Here is an 8,553-nt window from a genome sequence, read left to right as displayed (position 1 = left end):
GGATGGATGAACACACGTTCATTCAAACTGACACCTGGTCAGTAGCTAGGCATTTTCTAGAATCTGCATAAAGAAAGTATGAACATTTCCCCATCAGTGATGTTTCCCAGCCAGGACACCACCCTGATACCAAGCAAATACAAATAATTGCGTGATGACGTCAGGCACACACAACGTACTGTTTAAAAAAAAAAAAAAATTCAAGCTTAAGTTTTTATTTACCGAATGCAAATCAAAAGTTCAATGTGTTTCCATAGCAATTCCAACTCTACCGTAGCTTTGTCACAAAAAAAACTGTTGCGTTAAATAGCAAACCCGCCTACTCTGTTCTAGTCTACACGATGAAATTATTGTGGACAAGAACTAGAAATGTTTTATTATATATTAAATATCCCAACATGTTAAACAAACACACGGTCTGTCGGCATGTATTATTATTTTTTCCGAAACGTACTGTTTCCATCACAGCTGTGGTGATTTATATATATATATATATATATATATCATATGACTTTATTCCATAAAATCTGTGGATGAAACCTGATTATTGTTAGCCTATTGAATGCTTGTCATATTAATGAGATCATATTTCATTTCAACCCTAGGTGGCCTCATTGCATGCCAACATACTCTTCATGAAGGAATAATGAAAATGATTTATCATACTATTTGTAAATAGCCAATAATATTCTAGGAGGAAATAGTGGTGCTCTAACTTTTGTCCATCATGTGCGGTGAACTGAATCCTCTCAAATCTACCGCGAGAGAGAGAGAGAGAGAGAGAGAGAGAGAGAGAGAGAGAGGGGGCTGCCTGCGCGCCCTCACACACAAACCGCTGTGCCAATAGGCGTATGACTATCTAATTAAACCGGTATCACGTAATCCCTCGGACCCCCCTCCCCCTCCTTAAATCCCCTCTACCCCGCTAAACCCAACTCTCTCTCTTATCCCGGTGGAAGCCCGCGCCCTCCCAGCCGTTAGCTGACTCGCTCGGTCTGCTTGTTGTTGTCTCACGGGGCTTGAGTGTGACGTTGTGACGGTATCATGGTTTGCAGGGCTCCGCCGCAGTAGCAGCATAAGAAGAGGAAGAAGCAGGACAGTAGCCGTGTGTACCAAGCAGCCAGTCCGGACTCTCTTCCATCTCCTATCTATCGAGCGGAGGACGCAGCCAGAACAAGCAGAGCATCCCGTCTCTCTCGTTCCCCATCGCTACGCTCGGTGATCATCAGCTCGCGGAGCTCTCGGTTTGATAAAGGGTAAGAATTAACTGAATGAATGATGCTTGTTCGCATCTGCCTGAAATATTTATAACCGTTTTTAGTAGTTAATGGTTTGACAATCTTTGCACGGGCTCTTTCGGAACTTGAGCTCCCTTTATCGAATGTGTGTTCTCTGAGATGTGCTAAAATAATCATCTGGCCAAATTAAAATTAGTATTTTTTGTCTTGGGAAAGCCGTTGTTTTCATTATATAGGCCGAATGATATTTTTTTAGAGTTTTTTTCCCTCTGAATTATAGACTGTGCAATGCTTGGATGATAGCGTTTTCTTTATGGCCTAGCTACAATATGCTGCATGAAGCGGATTCATTTCGTGATTGCAAAACAACAAGCAGATTCATAAATATGATTAGCATTTTTATGTGACGAGCATCTATTGAAATGTGCTCTCGAGTGTGATGACAGATTGGGGGTGTGACAGTAACAGCCACGATGCGACGCGCTTGGTGTACTCCTCGGAATCTCTCTCCCTCTCTCCTCTTCTCGTCTGAAAATCATGTCTTTCTCTTCTTCTACCCTCTTCAGACGATGTCATGCTGTTGTTTGGGAATTGTATGATTGTTTAATTGTTTAGGCTATGGAATGGGATATATGATGCGCTGTACGGTAGGTAGTCTACAGTAGATCATACCACAGTGTGTGAACGCAGTGACGTTCAGAATTATGGTTTTAATAATTATACATGTGGCTCAGAGGCTTATGCTATCTTAATGATTTTCCCCATAGCGGAACGTTTATTTGTTATTCAGCCTATTCTGTGTATTTGTTGACAGTGATATGGACCTGGGTCTATACTGTTGTAGCCTACACAATCAAAACATGAAGGATAAAAACATATTAAATATATGCTTCGGCATATTCTATTTACATGTTATATGATATAAGCTTAATATCATAGCATATTCTTGCAAAAAGTCGATATAAAACAGCAGTATAGGTTATTTTATCCCGTAAATGTGCTCTCGGGTCGTTTTGTCAGTTCACTTCTTCTCTGCCTGTTAAAGCCACGTCAGTAATGTGTTTTATGAGTCACGTAAAATCCCGGTTTGTATCATTTCATCGATACTTAAGAAAGATGCCGGTAGTGCTTACCGGTAGTTGAGTGGCACGGTGGGTGAGGGAGAATTTATGGAGCTGTCACAACCGATAGATGGCGGCCTATTTCACTCCACGCGCTATTCCAAACGCATGCGGCTTTCTGGTAGCATGACTTAATTACATGTGATAAATGTGACTGTATGAGCTGCAAGGAATGCCATCTGTAGCCTATAGGGAAGGAGGTGGATGAAGCTGTCCTTAGCACAGTCATCTCCTATGTGGCTTGATGCACTTCAACAGAGCACTGTCTTATCTGCTATGTGGCCTGATGCACTTCAACAGAGTACTGTCTTATTTCCTATGTGGCCTGATGCACTTCAACAGAGTACTGTCTTATCTGCCTGATGTACTTCAACAGAGTACTGTCTTATCTGCTATGTGTGCAAATTAGGGTTAAGAGCCTTGCTCAAGGGCACACCAACAGATATTTCACCTTGTCACCTCAGGTATTCAAACCAGCAAGCTTTCAGTTACTGGCCCAAGGCTCTAACCACTAGTCTACCTGCTGCCCTACACGAGTACACACACACACATATGCATGCACACACAAGAGCACACGCACGCGTGCACACTCACAAATCACTCACTCTTGCCCAGCGGCCACTCCACGTCTCCCACTCTACCAGGGCTCTCTCTCTCTTTGTAAGCCACATGACAGAAGACCTCGGCTTGGCTAGAGAGGCAGCTTTGCCAGCCCTCCCTCTGGTACAGCACACTGCTTCTGGATCTATGGCTGACATGATGGATGAGTTTGGTAGTTGGGGGTGTCTTGTTGTGTGCTTTGATCTTGAAAGGGTAAACACAGTTGGAGTCACTAGCGGGTACGTTTTGAGTTAATGCCTTAAAAGAGAAGTTCTCACTATGTTGCTTGCTTAAAAGTTCCTGTTTTTTTTTATTTATTTGAAAAGCAAACATTTCAGTCTACCAGCCAATGTTTCAATTAAACTTTTTGCAAGCAAGCGAGGTGTGGGAACTACTCCTACTGCTCCTGTCATTGGGCGTATGGGAGCAGATGGGAGCAGGTCCTTGTCATTCTGCTGTTATGATCAGATTGTCAAAAAAATTGATGGATACATCCTTAAAACTACTGATCATGATGGGGGGGGGACTCCTGGACAACAGTTCTGATGGGGGGGGGGGGGGGGGGGGACTCCTGGACAACAGTTCTGATGGGGGGGGGGGGGGGACTCCTGGACAACAGTTCTGATTGTCTATTCCATATTGTTAATTTTTACTTTGTACTTTGACTTGTCCTGTTTTTAGGCTCTGTTGAATGACCCCGCATGTGTGGTTCCCACTGTGAAGCATGGAGGAGGAAGTGTGATGGAGTGTCGGGGTGCTTTGCTGGCGACGCTGTCAGTGATTGGTTTAGAATTCAGGGCACACTTAACCAGCATGGCTACCACAGTATTCTGCAACGATACGCCATCCTATCTGGTTGGCGCTAAGTGGGACTATAATTTGTTTTCAAAAAGGACAATGACCCAACACACCTCCAGGCTGTATAAGGGCTATTTGACAAGAAAGGAGAGTGATGGAGTCTTGCATCAGATGACCTGGCCTCCACAATCATTTAAACTCAACCCAATAGAGATGGTTTGGGATGAGTTGGACCACAGAGTAAAGGAAAAGCAGTCAACAAGTGCTCAGCATATGTAGGAACTTCTTCAAGACTGTTGGAAAAGCATTCCAGGTGACTACCTCATGAAGCTGGTTGAGAGAATGTCCAAGAGTGTGCAAAGCTGTCATCAAGGCAAAGGGTGGCTACTTTGAAGAATCTAAAATCTAAAATATATTTTTATTTGTTAACACTTTTTTGGGGGGTTACTACATGTGTTATTTCATAGTTTTGTTGTCTTCGCTATTATTCTACAATGTAGAAAATAGTAAAAATAAAGAAAAATCCTTGAATGATTAGAGTAGGTGTATCCAAATTCTCGACTTCTGCTGTATGGCAATACAAATAAGTTATTTGTTTAGATAGAGTCATGGATATGTTTTTATAATTCTTAGAAAGTCCTAGAAAATACATATTGCCTATTTTCATGTCCATTACAATATCAATATTACAACTTTATTATTTATAACGGTTAGTAATATTATTTATAGTCATTAATAAAGTCTAGTTACAGCTTCCGTTGACAAAGTAGAAAAACAAAAAAGATTAGAAGATTTTAAACAGGTCACAGGTCACAGGTCACAGGTCAAATGATTTGCTATATTTCTAAACACAATGAACAACTGTAAAGGATGAATTGCATAAAGAAAAAGTATATTTAAAATGTACATTTTATTATGTTACTAGTTTTCTGCTTAGCAACCAGAGCAATACTGTATTATGTTACTAGTTTTCTGCTTAGCAACCAGAGCAATACTGTATTATGTTACTAGTTTTCTGCTTAGCAGCCAGAGCAATACTGTATTATGTTACTAGTTTTCTGCTTAGCAACCAGAGCAATACTGTATTATGTTACTAGTTTTCTGCTTAGCAGCCAGAGCAATACTGTATTATGTTACTAGTTTTCTGCTTAGCAGCCAGAGCAATACTGTATTATGTTACTAGTTTTCTGCTTAGCAACCAGAGCAATACTGTATTATGTTACTAGTTTTCTGCTTAGCAACCAGATCAATACTGTATTATGTTACTAGTTTTCTGCTGAGCAGCCAGAGCAATACTGCCGTACAAGTGGTGCTGAATGCATGGACAGTATAGATATTCTTGAAAAAAAAATCCAAATATATATTTGACCAAGGTAAGGGTTATAGAAATGGCAGAAAATGCTCTTTCTGATACTATACTTAAATTCAAATGTTTTACCTGCATGTGACTCTGAAAGAGGATTTGATAAAGAGATGCTCCTTTCCCGGCATCTGTAAATTACAAGATGCACCCATCTCTTCATGTTCAAAATGACAACCGATAGGCCTGATATTGTCACTCAATAGATTGTAGATTATTGTCAATGTAGTCTTATCTATAGGCTAACCCTTATTATGTGTGAAATTAGTTTCAGTATAGTTTAGGTGTATAGTGGCCAAACGTTTTGAGAATGACACAAATATTGATTTTCACAAAGTTTGCTGCTTCAGTGTCTTTAGATATTTTTGTCAGATTTTACTATGGAATACTGAAGTATAATTACCAATATTTCACAAGTGTCAAAGGCTTTTATTGACAATTACATGAAGTTGATAGAACAAGTCGATATTTGCAGTGTTGACCCTTCTTTTTCAATACCTCTGCAATCCGCCCTGGCATGCTGTCAATTAACTTCTGGGGCACATCCTGACTGATGGCAGCCCATTCTTGCATAATCAATGCTTGGAGTTTGTCAGAATTTGTGGGTTTTTGTTTGTCCACCCGCCTCTTGAGGATTGACCACAAGTTCTCAATGGGATTAATGTCTGGGGAGTTTCCTGGCCATGGACCCAACATATTGATGTTTTGTTCCCCGAGCCACTTAGTGTCACTTTTGCCTTATGAGAAGGTGCACCATCATGCTGGAAAAGGCATTGTTCGTCACCAAACTGTTCCTGGATGGTTGGAAAAAGTTGCTCTCGGAGGATGTGTTAGTACCATTCTTTATTCATGGCTGTGTTCTTAGGCAAAATTGTGAGTGAGCCCACACCCTTGGCTGAGAAGCAACCCCACACATGAATGGTCTCAGGATGCTTTACTGTTGGCATGACACAGGACTGATGGTCACGCTCACCTCGTCTTCTCCGGATAAGCTTTTTTCCGGATCCCAAACAATCGGAAAGGTGATTCATCAGAGAAAATGACTTTACCCCAGTCTTCAGCAGTACAAAGTTAAATGTCAAAGAGAATGGTGTCAACCCGCAAGACACGCTGTCAAATGATTAACATGAGCGCCAACACTGATAAACAGGCATAACATAAACTCATCATTACACTATTGTCTTTCTAAATTAAAATCAACCTCTTCACCCTCTTTATCATTCAGTTAGGCCTCATTTAAATTCAATTGTGAAGTAAGGTGCACAATTATTGCCCATTCTTCCACTTGTCATTCATTCAGTGAGGAGAGAGAGACGCATTAGCACCTGGCTGGGTACCAACATCCTACAGGACATTGTCTTAGCACCTGGCTGGGTACCAACGTCCTACAGAACATTGTCTTGGAGCCTTACTGGGTACCAACGTCCTACAGAACATTGTCTTGGAGCTTGGCTGGGTACCAACGTCCTACAGAACATTGTCTTGGAGCCTGGCTGGGTACCAACATCATACAGGACATTGTCTTGGAGCCTGGCTGGGTACCAGGGTCCTACAGCACATTGTCTTGGAGCCTGGCTGGGTACCAGGGTCCTACAACACATTGTCTTGGAGCCTGGCTGGGTACCAACGTCCTACAGAACATTGTCTTGGAGCCTGGCTGGGTACCAACGTCCTACAGGACATTGTCTTGGTGCCTGGCTGGGTACCAACGTCCTACAGAACATTGTCTTGGAGCCTGGCTGGGTACCAACGTCCTACAGGACATTGTCTTGGTGCCTGGCTGGGTACCAACGTCCTACAGAACATTGTCTTGGAGCCTGGCTGGGTACCAACGTCCTACAGAACATTGTCTTGGAGCCTGGCTGGGTACCAACGTCCTACAGGACATTGTCTTGGTGCCTGGCTGGGTACCAACGTCCTACAGGACATTGTCTTGGTGCCTGGCTGGGTACCAACGTCCTACAGGACATTGTCTTGGAGCCTGGCTGGGTACCAACGTCCTACAGAACATTGTCTTGGCAGGTTAAGTTGGGAAAGTGTAAAAACAAAAACAGAACAAGTACGAAGGCTCTAAACAATTTTCTGTTTGTCATTTCAAAATGAGGAAAAACATTTTAGGAAACCTCAGGGGAGGAACATGACATAAGCAGGATTTATTTGTATTTAAAAATCAAACATCAGTAGCTGTTGGCTTATGGCAGTTATAGTGTCAAACGACTAGCACACAGCTCAGACACCCATGCAGACGGCAGGGGCGGCAGGGTAGCCTAGTGGTTAGAGCGTTGGACTAGTAACCGGAAGGTTGCGAGTTCAAACCCCCGAGCTGACAAGGTACAAATCTGTCGTTCTGCCCCTGAACAGGCAGTTAACCCATTGTTCCCAGGCCGTCATTGAAAATAAGAATTTGTTCTTAACTGACTTGCCTAGTTAAATAAAGGTAAAATAAATAAAAAAAAAGACCCCACAAGACATGTAGAGCCATGACTACATGGAACTCTACTCCACAGTACTACATAGAGCCATGACTACATGGAACTCTACTCCACAGTACTACATAGAGCCATGACTACATGGCTACATGGAACTCTATTCCACAGTACTACATAGAGCCATGACTACATGGAACTCTATTCCACATTACTACATAGAGCCATGACTACATGGAACTCTATTCCACAGTACTACATAGAGCCATGACTACATGGAACTCTATTCCACAGTACTACATAGAGCCATGACTACATGGAACTCTATTCCACAGTACTACATAGTGCCATAACTACATGGAACTCTATTCCACATTACTACATAGAGCCATGACTACATGCAACTCTATTCCACAGTACTACATAGAGCCATAACTACATGGAACTCTATTCCACAGTACTACATAGAGCCATGACTACATGGAACTCTATTCCACAGTACTACATAGAGCCATGACTACATGGAACTCTATTCCACAGTACTACATAGAGCCATAACTACATGGAACTCTATTCCACATTACTACATAGTGCCATAACTACATGGAACTCTATTCCACATTACTACATAGAGCCATGACTACATGCAACTCTATTCCACAGTACTACATAGAGCCATGACTACATGGAACTCTATTCCACAGTACTACATAGAGCCATAACTACATGGAACTCTATTCCACAGTACTACATAGAGCCATGACTAAATGGAACTCTATTCCACAGTACTACATAGAGCCATGACTACATGGAACTCTATTCCACAGTACTACATAGAGCCATGACTACATGGAACTCTATTCCACAGTACTACATAGAGCCATGACTACATGGAACTCTATTCCACAGTACTACATAGAGCCATGACTACATGGAACTCTATTCCACAGTACTACATAGAGCCATGACTACATGGAACTCATTTCCACATCTGGTAACTAATGCAGCAG

At 42.0% G+C, this 8,553-nt stretch overlaps 1 protein-coding gene across 1 annotated transcript in view; it reads left to right on the top strand.

Moving 5' to 3' along the window:
• The first annotated feature begins 772 nt into the window (after positions 1 to 772).
• Positions 773 to 8,553, top strand: part of LOC110496749 (hippocalcin-like protein 1) — a 72,818-nt gene continuing 65,037 nt past the window's right edge. Inside the window, exon 1 of the mRNA XM_036953599.2 lies at positions 773 to 1,256. The gene's annotated coding sequence lies outside the window, so the exon portion shown is untranslated. The remainder of the gene's footprint in view (positions 1,257 to 8,553) is intronic.

The sequence above is a fragment of the Oncorhynchus mykiss genome, chromosome 18 (assembly GCF_057628025.1).
Source record: "Oncorhynchus mykiss isolate SJ-2025 chromosome 18, ASM5762802v1, whole genome shotgun sequence".
Taxonomy (NCBI): Eukaryota; Metazoa; Chordata; class Actinopteri; order Salmoniformes; family Salmonidae; genus Oncorhynchus; species Oncorhynchus mykiss.
The sequence above is the reverse complement of the archived record's forward strand: the minus strand, read 5'-3'. Positions and strand labels throughout refer to the sequence as shown.